This window comes from Podarcis erhardii (genome assembly GCF_964252035.2).
Source record: "Podarcis erhardii genome assembly, chromosome: 16".
Lineage (NCBI taxonomy): Eukaryota > Metazoa > Chordata > Lepidosauria > Squamata > Lacertidae > Podarcis > Podarcis erhardii.
Window position 1 is genome coordinate 30405388 of NC_138514.1, and position 16772 is coordinate 30422159.

Genomic DNA, 16772 nt, shown 5'->3' on the forward strand with positions numbered 1-16772 from the left:
GCTGAATTTGTTTCATTTTGGATTATTTTATTTGATGTTTTAATGCAGGCATCCCCCAGCTCAGCCCTCCAGCTGTTTTGGGACTACAACTCCCATCATCCCTAGCTAACAGGACCAGTGGTCAGGGATGATGGGAGTTGTAGTCCCAAAACATCTGGAGGGCCGAGTTTGGGGATGCCTGTTTTAATGTGTTTCAAACTGCTTGGAGATCTTTTTCATTAAAATATAAAGCAGTATAATAATGAAATTAACAACAGCAACAAATCTCATTAGGGGTGGGGGTGGGGAATGGATGTCTAGACATTCTGCTGTGGTGACCGTAACCTAAGTTTAAGGTGCCATCTGGCAATTAGCTGATATGATATATATCTGAGTTTCTAACACTGCACATTTGGTATCATTCAACACAGAGGTTGTTATGTTCATAAGCACACACACATCACTTGCACTTAAAGTGGCACAACTGCCATGAAATCCTGGCAGAATTTCAGGATTCATTTCTTTTAAGGTTATCAGTTTTTACTTTTTGAAATGTTGATTTTGCGGGATACATATAACCAGCAGGAAATGTGTTGATTTGTTACTTGCCAGTAAAAAAATGTTGTTAGTCATTAGCCTTTTTTTTTTTTTTTTTAGTTATCTAACTGCAGTCCTATGAATATGTACAGTGGTACCTCGGGTTACATACGCTTCAGGTTACATATGCTTCAGGTTACAGACTCTGCTAACCCAGAAATAGTACCTTGGGTTAAGAACTTTGCTTCAGGATGAGAACAGAAATCGTGCTCTGGCGGCGCAGCAGCAGCAGGAGGCCCCATTAGCTAAAGTGGTGCTTCAGGTTAAGAACAGTTTCAGGTTAAGAACGGACCTCTGGAATGAATTAAGTACTTAACCTGAGGTACCACTGTACATAGTGTAGCGGGTCTTTCTGCCCTTACCATTTAAAGCAGTTGACAGGGTTTGGGGAGATTTTTTTGGGCATTCTGTCACACAACATTCAGCTAGTCTTCCAGAATAATGTATTTAGAGAGCAACATGCTTCCTACCCCCCACCCCTTCTAAGGACTATTGCAAAAGATCAGGAATGGATCCTCAATATCTTCATTTGTGACACATGTGTACAAACATCCTCCTGGTTTCTGTGTGGAGGCATTGGTGGCTGATGGGTGTGGCTTGGAAGACACCTGCCTTTGTCCCCAAACCCTCTGGATTGGTGAGAGCTATCAGTTGGCAACCTCAGTTCAGAGGAGAAAATTGGCTGGTAGAGACAATAATACTGAGTCAAAGCACTGCCCATGGCAGCAAACATGAGCTGCAGACAAAATTCCATCACAACAACCTGTTTCGCCATGGCTCAGGTAGACACTGAGTTCCTCCTCTAATCTCCAGAGTAGAATTCTGGAACCCTAGGCATTAAATACACCCCCCCAAAAAATGCAGCAAAAAGGCTATCTTATGCATGCTCATAACTCTGACATTTACTGGCTGGAGGAACACAAGGGTGTGTAAGGGGTGACACCATACCCACAGAATCTTTCCCCATAGATAGTAGGCACAACCTACTATTAGTGTGGAAAACCCCACCCTTGCTCTCTAATAACAGTGACAGGTGATGAAATGTCCAGGGTATCAGTTACAAAGATCAGACATTAACTGTATCACTGTAAATAGTGAGTGCTTTCAGTGGCACTTAACTCCCAGGTCGGTGTGTTTATAGGATTGTGGCCCACTTCTCCAGGAGTAAGCCCCTTGGGAGTAAATAGATCACACTGTCTGTCATTTGTGGGCCTTTTCATGTCTAACAAGAATAACAGAAGCCATTCTTCCATTTGACAAAGCCTTCTTCAACTTGCTATGAGGCAATCTGCTGACTGGGCAAGTGGCTATTTGCAAGCCTGAACTAGCACACAAGGCTGTGTTTTCCAAGCACGGACATGGGGAAGCCCTCATATTTTGTAGATGGACAATACAAGTTCAGTATCAGCTTGTTCATTGCACTTTCATTTTTTTATAATATTTATTAAAGTTTTTAAACAATAAACAAAAAACATACATAATAACATAGTCTTTTCAAATTTCCACATTTCATTCTCCTCTTAGGACTTCCTCACATCTCTTGTTCCTGCATTCTGAACTCACAAATTTTGCTAGCAAATTATTTACTTGTTTCAATTCATATCATATAATTATCCAATATTAAGTCTCAAATTTTAGAATTTAAATCACACTTTTGAGATCTTAGTTTTGAAATATTGTTTATCCAAAATTTGTCTTTTCTTTCAATTACGTTCAAATTTATATTCCTTATTACTAATTTGTTGGAGCCGTGTTATTACAAATCTTACATCTTTCTTAGCATTCATACAATTTACAATGTTTTTGTAGATAGTCCTTAAATTTCTTCCAGTCCTCCTCCACCAGTTCCTCTCCCAGGTCTCGGATTCTGCCAGTCATCTCAGCCAGTTCCATATAATCCATCAGTTGCATCTGCCATTCTTCCAGCGTGGGCAAATCTTGAGTTTTCCAGCATTTAGCAATGAGTATCCTTGCTGCTGTTGTGGCATACATAAAAAAAGTTCGATCCTTCTTTTGCACACTCTGGCCGACAATGCCTAAAAGAAAGGCCTCTGGTTTCTTAGGGAAGGTATACTTAAATACCTTTTTCAGCTCATTGTATATCATTTCCCAGAAAGCCTTCACTCTAGGGCAAGTCCACCAAAGGTGAAAGAATGTTCCTTCAGCTTCTTTACACTTCCAACATTTATTGTCAGACAGATGGTATATCTTTGCGAGCTTGACTGGAGTAATGTACCACCTATATATCATTTTCATAATGTTTTCTTTCAAGGCATTACATGCCGTGAACTTCATACCGGTGGTCCATAACTTTTCCCAGTCAGCAAACATAATGTTGTACCCTATGTCCTGTGCCCATTTTATCATAGCTGATTTGACCGTTTCATCCTGTGCATTCCATTTTAGCAGCAAGTTATACATTCTCGAAAGTGTCTTAGAGCTGGGTTCTAACAATTCTGTTTCTAACTTTGATTTTTCCACCTGGAATCCTAATTTTTTATCTGACTTAAAGGCTTCTTTAATCTGAGCATAATGTAGCCAATCTCGCACTTTCCCCTTTAGTTTCTCCATACTCTGCAACCTCCAATTGTCTCCATCTTTTTCTATTATTTCCCAATATTTCGGCCATTTGGCCTCCATATTGAGTCTTTTCAGGGCCTTAGCCTCCATGTTCATTGCACTTTCAGCCCATCTGCCTCCATCAGGCAGCATCCATTAATTGAGAATCTTGAAAAGAAATGGAAATAGAAGATAAACATGATTTTTATTTTATTTTTTTGTTTTAACTAATTCTAGTTAGCTAAACTTTTGGCCCTGAAGGCAGTGCAAGAGAGGCTGTTTGCAAGCCTAATGGCATGTGACCTGTGGGTATAAGGCAGTATAATAATAATAATAATAAGGAAAATCAATCTAATAATATCAGAGTATGGGCTGGACAATGGACTGTGTGTGTTAGGAAGGTTGTTGCTATACTAGGTTGGAATAGAGATTTGTACCAGAATACCTATGACGGATCATGTCATTCCTACATTATAGTGAAAATGTTTTGGGGTTGTTGGGTTTTTTTTTTAAAAGGTTGTCATTGTGTAATGCAGCTTTACCTTATCTCAGTAGTGTATAGAGGCTTGTTGGCCAATGCGCCTTTTCCTGCCAAAAGAAAATAAATCGAATCAGCTCACTCATGATAGTGTGCACTCTTCTAACTCAAACTAATTGGTTTCCTAATTGATGTTTGTTGAACTTTCTCCATTTCATTGAGTGATTAGGTACAAAAAGCTAACAGTTGACATCTGTAGGCGCTTAACTGGTGTCTGTAATTACTGTTAATGTTAAATAATTGTTAGTTAATTGGAGTGATAGCTGACTGAATGCAATCCAGATTGAGAAGAAGTTTTTTAAAAAGCTACTCTAAAACAAACCCAAGACCTAGTTAAATAAACATACGTCTGTGCTACCCGTATAGAAAATATATTTCCACAGGCAAAAGAAACGCATGGCCTCCCATCCAGACAGGGACAGCTCCCTGTGTTTATGAAAGAAACTGAAAATAGCTTTGACAGTCACAATCTTTTTCTTAAGCCATGACTATCCACCTGACAAGCCAGCTCTAGGATAGTTTAGCTGGTAGAGCATGGAACTCTTAATATCAGGGTTATGGGTTCAAGCCCCACGTTGGGCAAAAGATTCCTGTATTCCAAGGCGGTTGGACTAGCTGATCCCAGTGTTCCCTTCCAACTCTACAATTCTATGAAACAACTCAAACAGGCTCACATATGCATACCCTGGCAAGGTGACAATTCAGAGTGATTGAAAATGTCAAGTATGGATTGCATCATTAAAACGCCTGTGAGATTTTCCACCCCAATAGGAGCATTGCAAGTTGCCTTACACTGGGTCGAACCATTGGTCCATCTTGCTCACTGTTGTCTCCCCAGGGTTTCTCACTCCTATGTTGAGACACTAACAATTGAATCTGGAACCCTCTGCATGAATAGCAGGTGCTCTACTACTAATCTCATTCCAGGCAATCACGTGACTTGGCACCTCTTCCTTCTCTCTACTAACCCTCCAACTGAAATGTGGGGGGTTAGAGACACTGGGGAACGGGGAAGTACCCTTGTTAGCTGTAGTTGCTGCCTTGTGACCTTTCTCTGAGCTTTAATGGAGGTACTCAGACTCCTCCAAGCCCCAGCTATGCTGCCTCCTCCACATAAGAGAAACCTCCCTGCATAAGGATGGAGAAGGCCAAGGACCCTAACGGTCCCATCCAAACTGGAGCCCTTTTTTGGTGAAAACAGAGAACTGATTATAGATCTTCTGAAACTTGGGTAGTTTGGTCTTGAGTCCATTCGTTGTAAGCAAAGAACACATTTGCCGCCTGCTAAGGGTTCTGCGTAATTCAGGACTTCGCAAATTGCTTTGTCAAACCCCGCAAATGATGTCCCACTGTCTGGTTTATCTGTTTATTTTGAAATTAGCCTTTATTTTATACCGTGTGGATATGGGATTAGAAGGATAACAGTCTGTCTTTGCTTCCCCCTCTTACTGTCTTTAAAAATATATATTAATATCCTTCCTACACACCATAGTTGTCATGGTGGCTTCTCCTTGCCAGCAACTTTGACTCCTCTTATCTGACTTGAGCCCACTAATTTGCCATCTGGATTTTTTCAACCCCTTTGCTCATCCCCATCACAACCTGGCATGATCAGCAGCCACCTGGGGACCTCATTATACATTGCTGTCACAGTGTGGGCCAAAAATAGCATTTGACAAAGTGTGCTGAACCCCCTTCAGCCTCTAGATCTTTGACAAACAAATAATTGGGTGCATCACACCTTCGGCTCGGAGGAGTTTCTGACAAGGATTGTGGGCTTGCCGATCGCAACAGTCAGCTCACTCCTGGTGCATATCAGGGTGAATTGTTTGAAGAGTCGCTGGTGCTGACATCCCAGAATGACAACCCTAGAAAACAGGATCCTCATTACAGTACATGCAGAGGCAGGTGTCTCTGGTGACATCTAGCTGTGCAGCTGATTTCCTAGAACAGATGTTGAGCTGGGAGAGTGGGAGCAGTTGTTCCTTTTTACAAATGTGTTAGGCTAAGAACATAAAGCTTCTCATTTCCCTGGGTTGTTGTTTCTTTAAGGAAAAGACAAGGGAAACAGGTTGCTGTTGTTGCTGCTGCTGCTGTTGCTTACGATTTATAACCCTTCCTTCCTTCCAGTGGAACCCAAGGAAGCAAACACATAGAATCATTGAATTGCAGAGCTGGAACAAACCCAGGAGTCATCTAGTCCAACCCTCCCCCCCCCCCCGCCATGCAGGGATCTTAAGTAGATCATACATGACAGGTGACCTTCCAACCTCTGCTGAAAAACCTCTGAGGAAGGAAGGTCCACACCTCTTGTGAGAGTCCATTTCATTGCTGAACAGCTCTTGCAGTCAGAAAGTGCTTCTTGGTGTTTAGTCGTAATCTCATTTCTTGTAACTTGAATTCATTGGTTTGGGTTGTAAACTCCGGAGCAGGAGAAAACAAGTTTTCATCTTCCATAAAACTTGGAAAATATCTTAAAACAATTCCAATACAGATCCAGACTGGGGAAGATCTCGTCTAAAAGGACTTCTTGGGTTTTCATAGAATCAGTTGGAAGGGACCACAATCGCCATCTAGTTCAACCCCCTGCAGTGCAGCAATCTTATGCCCAGTTTGGACTCAAACCCACAACCCTGAGATAGAGAGTCACGTGCTCTACCAACCAAGCTATTCAGTAGGCACTGAAAAGGCAACAGAGATGGCAGCTGTCTGATGTGTAACTGGATGGAGTTACAATTTAGGTGCCTAACTGTTGGATCTGCAAGATGCCTTCACTTGCAGAGCACAGCGATCAATTGGGTATATAAAGGGTGAGGTGATCTTTCAGGTCACTTCCTATAAAACATTTGAAAATGACTTCATAATACAGTAGGAACATATCTAAGAGCTGTACCAACTGAGATTAAAAACAAACAAACCCTGCACTTGTAGAATGTCTTCGAAAGATGCCAAAAAGACAATATTTTAAATGCATTTTAAATGCATTTTAAACTATATTCTAACATATTTTAATCAACTGTATTTTGTTTTTTTGTTTTTAATGTTTTTGCTGTATTTATATTCAGTGTTAGCTGCCCTGAGCCTGGTCTTGGCCGGGGAGGGCAGGGTATAAATAAAAAAATTATTATTGTTATTGTTATAGGGAGGTGGTGTCTGGCTGATAAATAGCAATTTATAGGTCACTGTGTAGCTGAAGTTCTCCATGCAGCTTACAGATACAAAGGCAAACAACCCAAAACCAAAACAAGAAAGAATCCAAATTCAATTAACACATCACCGTTACAAAACCACAGCTTTAAAATAGCGGAGGGGAAGAAAATCCAGAAATCTAAACTGAATTAAAACTATATAACGTAATTTGAAAGGACTTCAACCTATATTTACAGTTCCCTCATCTCCCCACCATCCCGGCTCTGAAAAAGTTATTGACGTAGGCACCAGGGAGGGGACGTTGCCAAAGATGCACTTTCGTCCATAGCATCCTCCTTCTGTACTTCTCCAGGCAAAGGGCACTTAGAAAGGATGGACTTGGATCGTGAGATGAGTGTTTCGTTAGGTAAATGTGGGAGGAGGCAAAATCTTCTCATATAATGCAAATACATGGGCTACATCTCTTGTCTTATGGGCACTGCAGAACTTTATCGAGAGGATGTAAAACCATTATTTATTTCTACAGCTCCTCGTTCTCTCTCCCTCTACCCTCAACCTTACTTTGGGATTATTTGCTCCCTGTTTACATTTCTTCAATACTAGGGTTTGATGGGTGTTGGAATAGCTTTAATGTTATGGTTGTTTTATCACTTGTGCAGTTGGCACTCTGGGCTCCTCTAGGAGCAAAGGTGGGATATAAATTTAATAAATAAAATTAATAAGGAGCGGTGGGAGACTAAGAAAATCTCCCTGCTGAGGTTGCAGATGTTTGATGATGATATGAAGTTTAAGCTTGGTGGCAGCTGCCAAGATCAACAGTGGTGCTTAATGCCACCTTGCCTTATCACCGTGCGTGGGGCTTGACATCTTCTTGGAGCCATCCTACGCACCCTCAGTCTCTTCAAGAAGATTAAGAGCTTTCTCTTGCCAGCCTGACAAGGAGGGAAGTGTGGAGGTGTGCGTGTATGCTAAATGCAAAGCTAATGTGGCCTTTATGAAGCAGGAGGATTAGGCTGGTAAGTTTATACAAAGCCAAGGAGATCTTTTTGCCAAACGAAATGTGCAGCTGAGAAATATGAGCGGGAGGTCGATTGACACCTGAACAGCCAGGAGGGAATAATTAGGTATTTGTTATCTGTAGCTCCCCATGGCCTCTAGCAGCGTGTGGTTTTCGAATCATTAATCCTATTTGGGGTGTGTGTGCGTGTGTGCACCTATGTGGTGGATGTCTTAAACAAAAATTTGCCATAACTTAGCTGTATTAATGCCTCAACTATAGTCAGGAACAGTGGTACCTCGGGTTAAGTACTTAATTCGTTCTGGAGGTCTGTTCTTAACCTGAAACTGTTCTTAACCTGAGGTACCACTTTAGCTAATGGGGCCTCCCGCTGCCGCCGCGCCGCCAGAGCACGATTTCTGTTCTCACCCTGAAGCAAAGTTCTTAACCCGAGGTACTATTTCTGGGTTAGCGGAGTCTGTAACCTGAAGTGTATGTAACCTGAAGCGTATGTAACCTGAGGTACCACTGTAGTTGCCTTGCCTTTCGCAGCAAACACTCTTTAACATTCTGAAAATATGATGTGACTCTGACTGAACTCCTTCGGGGTCATAGGACCAACAAAGAGGACTACCAACATAGTTGGCAGAGAGGGGCTGACAGAGAATCAGATGCCTCGGACGTGAGAAATCCGGGCTAAAAACTATTTTTTGTTTGTTTGTTTTTTCTGGACATTTGTCTGGGAAGGGACAGAAACCGGGGCAGGGGGGGGGGGGAGAGAATAGAACTATAAAATGTTATGTTTTGTTTTATTTGGTCAATGCGACCTATAATTAATATGATAAAGGGAAAATTTGTGGAGGGGAAGTTAGATCGACCTTAAAAAAAAAAAGAAATCAATGATTATAAGAGAATTGGATAAGTTGAATATAGATAAACAAAAAGAATTTAATTTTTAAAAACAATATGAATATCTTTAAGAGGTTAGGTAAGAACTTGCTGAATTAATTTTGGAACTGGGATGTAAGAGGAGGGGGTGGGGGAAGTCAATGAAAGTGGGTAAAGAAAATTAGGGTATGTAATTGTATTTGTGTGTTTGTGTGTTCTTGTCTTTGTGTGTGTGTTTGTTGTTATAAAATGAAAAACCCAATAAAAATTATTTTTTTTTAAAAAAAGTAGTTGCCTTGCAAGCTTTGATGGTGGAGACCAAGCTTCTAGTCCTGAGTGTTTCAGATGCACTTTATTAAATTTATTTATGCCACCCCCTAGCATAGTGTTCTGTAGGTGGCTTACAATAAATATGTAAGCACACACAAACACACACACACACACACACACACACACACACACACACACAGCGCTAAAATGTAAAATAAGATTTTTTAAAAAGAAAAATGAATGCTACATGAATATAAGGAAAAAGAACATGCCCTCAGTTTAAAAACAGATTTTTATTTTTATTTTTTAAAAACCAACAACACAGAGGTCCATACCAAGATTTTATTTAAAGGTCTGGGTAAACAAAAAGGTTTTTGCTTTGTAGGGATGGAAGAATCCAGCCATTTCACCCATTTTTCCAGTTGTAAGTTCATCTCTCCGCATTTCCACCCCAGTCTGATTTATTTATTTATTTTAAAAGTTTATAGAACTCATGGAGATTCATCAGCATTTTAGTGTGAAGTTCTCCTAATATACACTTGTTTGAATGCAAGTTTGCCTAACACACATTTTTGCAAGGCACTTTCCCCTGTGTTATTTTCACTAATATATTCATTTATATGCACCTTTCACCCTACTGTATGCATTCTTGTGCCCCTTACGTGGCCATACAGCAGCATTGCAAAATTTGGAGAAGTGCAGATTACAAAGGGCGACTGTGTCTTGGTTGTCATCTTGTTTAGGAAAGGGTGAATTTGGTAGGTTCGCCTTTTAAATGCAAACCGAATCAGATTTCCCCCCCATCCCTATCAACCTAGTACCAAAACGATCTCAAAGATGGTGCCAGCTGAATCTCCCTGAGAAGGATGCCCTATAACCAGGATGGCACTACTGAAAAGGACCTCGCCCTAGTGGTTACCCACTTCCCTCCATGTGGCATTGCAGGGGGTTGGACTGGGTTGGACTGGATGATCCTTCGGGTCCCTTCCAACTCTTCAATTCTATGGCTCCTGCCTTCTAGCCACTGCATTCCTATTGTCTTTGACTTCTCTCTAGAAGTCTGGGTGGGAGGCGGGGGGAATTTCTATATAAGCCTGGGTAAAATGTGCAGACTCTGGAAAATGGTGCAGTTTGAACCTCCTTCAGATGAAATTTTAAACTTCATGCCTTTGGGCTGCTGGAGGAGAGTCAATAGTATGAATGTAAAGGCATTGATTGTTTTGTTTGCTGTCAAGGCATCAGACGTGCTGATCTAGCTTCCCCGAAGCAAGTAAACTCTTGCCTTCAGTTACAATGAAGAAGAAATTGATGTTGTGAATAGATGCGGCAAGACTCTTCCGAGAAACACCTTTCCAGATCTAAAGATCTTCTTTTGAGGTCTTGTTGGGTGACAACTACCAAATGACGCGAGTCAGCTGTCTATGAAGGAGAGAACTTCTTTGTGGTGACACTTCGCTTATGGAGTTGTCACCCCAGGGAGGCTCACCTGGCACTTTTTCTGTGTCATTTTTCACAACAGGTGAATAGATTTTTATTCCTCCAGACCTTTTGCTATTTATTAATTTGTTTGCTGCTTTGTTTTTTGGATTTATATCCCATCTTTTTGCCAAGGCACTAAATGCAAAAAATTGCATTTTTTACAATTTACAGTTTTGCACTTCTCCTACCTCACTCACCAGCAGTTAAAAATAAAACACAAGCAACCCCACTACCAGCCTTCTCTTTCTTTCTCCTGGGGCAGAATCACATCCATTGACCCATGGCAGGGGGGCGGGGAACCATCTGACTAATGCAGACCCTGATGGTGTCTCTATCTGCCTGCCTTGCTATCAAGCAAACTTTTAAACAACCTTGTGTTCCAAATAAACCTTGGGCTCTCACTGTTTTAGGTGTTGTTTTTAAAAAGACCATCGGGTTCCATTAAACATTAAGTTAAAGTCACTTGATGGTATGCCTCTTGCACTGATGAAATGTTGTTGAGCAAGATTGTAGTGCAACAGATTGCACAACAGGAATCAGCAGGTGTGCAGCAAGCTTCCTCTAGCATAACCTTTTGCTTTTCGTTCTATAAGTTGTTCAGACAATATTGTTGCTAGTGGCAGCTATAGAACTTCATGTAGATGTTGTTAACAGCCTTCCAACATCAGATGGGATATCTGTGTTGATTATTACAGGAGTGAAGGGTGTGTGTGAAGGGAAACCTGGGAAAAGACCATGAGTGTAATCATCAAATTGCTGCTAGTGAACAGGCTAGCACAGGTGTGAAGCAATGGCGTGTACAGTGGTCCCTCGGGTTAAGTACTTAATTCGTTCCGGAGGTCCGTTCTTAACCTGAGGAACCACTTTAGCTAATGGGGCCTCCTGCTGCTGCTGCGCCGCTGGAGCACGATTTCTGTTCTCATCCTGTAGCAAAGTTCTTAACCTTATGCACTATTTCTGGGTTAGCGGAGTCTGTAACCTGAAGCGTATGTAACCTGAAGCGTATGTAACCCGAGGTACCACTGTAGTCGGTAGGGCAACTAGGCTAGTCCCCTAAATGTTCCCAGTAATTTAGAGCATTAAAGCATTAAAGTCTGGTGCCGCCTTCCCAAAACCCCAGGAAGCTTCTGCCTGGTTTAGGGAGGAAGGCGTGATGCTCCGACGGGGGTCCAAGAGCCCTCCTGCCACTTTCCCAAAGCAGAATTGGGAAGGAAGCAGCAGGGCTCCAGCATTTAATCAGAAGCCTGTTACCTCCTTCCCAAAGCCCAGAAAGCTTCTGCACTGCTTAGGGAGGGTGGCACAATGCTCACATGTACAACATCGTATGTGCAATGTTGGCCCCCCATTGCCCTCACAAGCTGGCACCTCTGGCCCTAAACGTTCCCCTACAAAGAATTACACTGCATGCCACTGGTGTGGAGAACCTTGGGCTCTCCAGATGAACTACAACTCTCATCCCCCCTGCCAAAGACTCTGTACCCCTAGGCTAAAGCTCAGGAGCAAAACACAGTCTTTGCTTCCCAAATGTTTCTGATTCAGTCCTTGGTACCCCCTGCTAAAAGCGTCTGAAATGGGCAAAGAACTTATTTACCTAAGACCTTGCAAAGACCTGTTGTGAGTAAGGATAGGCAAAACTGGGTGCCTCCAGCATCTGAGGCTACATTCTAGATCACCTGCAGTTTCCAAACCATCTTCTAAAGCAAGTTAAAGTGACCCCTGACCATTAGGTCCAGTCATGACTGACTCTGGGGTTGTGTCGCTCATCTCGCTTTATTGGCTGAGGGAGCCGGCGTACAGCTTCCAGGTCATGTGGCCAGCATGACTAAGCCGCTTCTGGTGAACCAGAGCAGTGCACGGAAATGCCGTTTACCTTCCCGCCAGAGCGGTACCTATTTATCTACTTGCACTTTGACGTGCTTTCGAGCTGCTAGGTTGGCAGGAGCAGGGACTGAGCAACGGGAGCTCACCCTGTTGCGGGGATTCGAACCGCCGACCTTCTGATAGGCAAGTCCTAGGCTCTATGGTTTAACCCACAGCGCTACCCACGTCCCGCCTTCTAAAGCAAACCTACATACAAAACACTGTAGAAAATATCACAGCATAGGTTACTGCAGCCAGGCTATCTCCGCTTTGACATATGCTGTCTCTTACTTTGCATATGAGATATTTTGAGAGTTGCTTGTTAGCCTGTGAAGTTGTCCACCTTCCTTTCTCCCTTTTGGATTATCATGAATACTTGCTATGCATCAAGGACAGTTGATGCGATGATAGCCAAATGTTGTGGGCTACAACTCCCACCATTCCTGACCTCTGGTCAGGCTGAGAATTGGGGGCTGATGGAAGCTGAAGCCCATGTCTGGAGATGGGAGGCTATGTTTGCTTTTATCTAGCTATTGGGGGGATATCAATGGGAGTTGTACTTCAAAAACCTTGAAGGAGACCCCGTGGACTACCTGTGCTATATAGGATTTTGCACACTAAAGATCTGTAAGGCAAGCTTGACTTTGAGCTTTTCAACCATAACAGACTCTCCCCCATAAAAAAGTTTTCATTTAGCTTTCTTTTTAGAGGAAGTTATTTCAGAAAACACCAATATCCAATATTGGATGCTTGCTTTAATACTTTCTGCTTTTAATGTGTGGCTTTCCCGCCCTGAGTTAGTAGCTCCTAGAATTAGGGCTTTGTTTTGTTTTTAAAGTACCACTTTTTGATTTAATAATGCGCTCTGTTTATCTGCATGTGGGGAAATGGCCCCCTTGTGGTTAGGAAACCAGCTGTTTAAAATATAGATTTGTCCAGGGCTGAGACGGTTTATGTCCCTCTTTCCATCTTCTCCCTCCACAGAGTGTCACAAAGAGTTAGGAAGCTAAACCCATACTGCCCATTTACTGTCTATCCCAAATGACAGCTGAACAAATTCAAGAAGGAAACAACAGAGGGGTATTATGTTCTTGGAAGGATTTGCACTCTAGGGAGCCAGTTTTTAGAGCAGAACTTGGCTGAAGGATGAAAAACACATTGTTTTATTACCATAATTGATGGAGGCGGTTGCGTGTTTGCATTTCAGCAGAGGCTCCTGCAATGTCGGCAAGCAAAGCTCGTAGATTTTGCCTTCATGTGGCATTTCCAGCACACTTGGAGCCTGTAATCTCATTTCCCATGCTGGGGGAGCAAAGCATCTTTGAGTGCTGTGCTGGAGGTGCTTATTATAACTTGGTATTAATCTCCTTTTAAAAATTGCAGTTCCCAGAGATGGCAAAATGGGATGTCTGGGAAGCTCAACAGTAGAGGACATGTTCTGCATGCAAAAGGGGCTCAAGATCGACCCCAGGCTTTTGCCGTTTAAGGATTTCTGCCAGTGTGGTTGGGAAAGACTAACCATATGGCAGGGTAGACAATGCTGAGCTAGTGGGACCAGTCCTCGGACTTGAGTCACGTCCAAACCACACATTTAAAGCACATAGCGTCCCCCCAAGAATACCATGAGCTGTTGTTTGCCCCCCTCTAAACTACAATCCCAAATATCACCTTTTGCACTGTTAAGTGGACAATTCAAAAAGGTTCCAAACAATGAATGAGTATATATATATTTTTAAAATATTTTTTTTATTAGATTTTCCGCAATGATAACACAAACCACAAAGCAAAATGATACACAAAAACAAAAAAAGGGAACAAAAAGGGAACAATAATAAACAGATAAACAATAACAACAAACTTAATTCTTCACAAATCCAACCTTTTAAACATCTTGGTTGACTTCCTCAAATCCCTCCCTTCTGAGTTTCCTTGTACTTAAAAGTAACAGCTTTCCAATATCATTATTAAACCAAAACAATTTTCAATTATAGTCCATCTTATTCACTTTTCTTAACATTCTAAATCCCATTTATTTAATTATAACTTAGTTTAATCCTAGGCCTATTTGTTTCTTTCAAGTAATTTCTAATTTTTTATATTACAATATTTAATCAAATAGTCCTTAAATTTCCTCCAGTCCTCTTGAAACTCCTCTTCTTTCTGGTTGCGGATTCTTCCAGTCAGGTCAGCTAGCTCCGAAAAGTCCATCATCTTCATCTGCCAATCTTCCACTGTTGGTAGTTCTTGTAATGAATGATTATATTTGTGTGCAGTTACAACAACAAAATCTGCTGATCCTGTTCTTCTGTACTGTAATCTGTATAGTGATTGTAGTTCCACCACCCTCAAAGGCACACTCAGTGCCGGATTTACGTATAAGCTAAACAAGCTATAGCTGAGGGTCCCACTCTCTTGCCCCCCCCCCCCAAAAAAAAGGAAAGAAAAAAAATCTGGATGTACATTTCCAAAATATTAATATGCTTCTTCTTAATTGGTTTCAGTTCAACAATTACTTTGATAAAATACATATTTTGTTATGTGCAAATGGCTTTAGATACCTATTAGGTCCATAAATTACCATACAGCATATATTCAACACAAAAAACAGCGGCAATTTGTTGTTGACAAAGGACAGCTGGACATATAAAGGGCCCCATTACCTTCAGTAGCTTAGGGCCTCATCAAACCTAAATCCAGCCCTGGGCACACTTGGTGGGGACGCAGGAGGGCGCCTTTTCAGTGGCTGCTCCCAGAATTTGGAACTTCCCCCCCCCTAGAGAAATTAGACTGTCTCCCTCCTTGTTGCCCTTACAATCGTTTATTCCAAGAGTTGTTTCAGAACTGTGTTTTGTTTTTAAAGGAAAAGGCTTTTAATAGTGCTGTGCTGCTTTTACTACCTATATTTTAATAGATCTGTTTATTATATTGTTTTAATTCTATTAGAGTTTAATTAATTTGGCGTGATTATTAGGGCTGGGTGATATCAGCTTTTCAACACTGCGGTATATCGCCAGCCAAACAGCGTTCTGGTGCTATGATGTTGAAAAAACAAGCTATGTTGGCCTCAGCCTGCGAGGTGCCGGGTGAAATTGCCGCAACTGCTAGCAACACTTGCTGGAGGAAGTCACTAGTAAAGGGACTCAGGAGCAGTGGCAGTTTCACCAGTGATATACCGCTGAGTGACGCCAACATCACATTCTGCTCCTCATACAGGTCCTGGCTGATATATTGCCCAGGCCTAGTAGTTATCCTTTATATGATTTTTGCTTTTTGTATTTTATCTGTCTTTTAATTTGTGTAAGCCAGGCATGTCCAAAGTCCATTTTGGGGGCTAATCCACCCCCCCCAGCTGGTTTTATCCGACCCCTGTGGCAGTTTATTTATTGGGGTCAAATCCTTTTAAAAGCTCAAGAAGTTCAATACTGAAATAAGCTCAACAACTTTGGGGGTAAAATCATAAAATTGGAAAAATAAAAAGGTCGGCCCTTATGCATGTTAACTTCATCAAATCTGGCCCTCTTTGACCCAGGGCACCCCTGGTAAGCTGCCTCGAGTCTCAGTGTGGGGAAAAGGTGTGATGGTGATGAGGATGATGATTTCTGAGCCAAATTGAATTTTCTGTGAGAGCAGTAAACAGTTCAGTTTGGGCTACTTTATACAAAAGAATAACATCATCATTTAATAGACACAAGTTGGGATGAATGGATCAGTCCTTTTCTACTCCATGTAATTTTCTTTTTCTTTCTTTTTCTTTTTTAAATGCTTTATTGGTTTTAAAACATAGCAAAGCAGAAAACCTCCATGTAATTTTCATGTGGGTTCATTCATAGGTGTGTTCTGTCTGGTTTGTGCATCATTCTGCATTTTAGGGGGGGGGGGATGCACCTTATGCCCACAACGGCTCTGATCTCCCTCCCCTGTCTGTGGCAGTGTGCTCAATGTCAAAGGAGTCAACACAGGCAAGAGAAAGTACTTCTATACACAGTGCACTGTTAATCTATGGAATTTGCTGCCACAAGATGTAGTGTTGGCCCCCAAATTAAATGCCGTTAAAAGAAGATTAGGCAGATTCGTACCAATGACGACGAGATGTTCTGGCTTCCAGGACCAGAGCCATTATGCCTCTGAACACCAGTTGAGGGGCAACCACTGTAGAAGAGAGTTATTGCCCCCATATCCCACCTATGGACTTTCTGTAATCTGCTTGATCTCTGTTGAAACAGGAAGCTGGACCAGATGGGCCTGATCCAACAGTTCTCTTTATATTGAGGTGGGGGACGAAGCCAACTAAATCCCACTCACAGTAGGCCTATTGAAGCTAGTGGATCTCATTTAGTTGTGCCCTTTCATTTCAGTGGGTCTACTTTGAGTAGGACTAACAATGGGCACAGCTCTCTGTCTCTAGAAACAGAAAAACGAGTTCCCCATGAGAGCAGTCGATAGGGTTTCATTTAC

At 41.9% G+C, this 16772-nt stretch overlaps 1 protein-coding gene and 1 long non-coding RNA gene across 11 annotated transcripts in view; one reads left to right on the forward strand and one right to left on the reverse strand.

Moving 5' to 3' along the window:
• Window positions 1-16772, forward strand: part of AUTS2 (activator of transcription and developmental regulator AUTS2) — a 690192-nt gene that overhangs the window by 636271 nt on the left and 37149 nt on the right. The gene's annotated exons all lie outside the window — the stretch shown is intronic.
• On the reverse strand, window positions 1119-6469 carry LOC309331465. Its single transcript, XR_014151867.1, has 3 exons — window positions 5981-6469; window positions 3678-3723; window positions 1119-1258 (listed from the first exon to the last, which is right to left on the reverse strand). It is a non-coding gene; the product is annotated as an uncharacterized lncRNA (long non-coding RNA).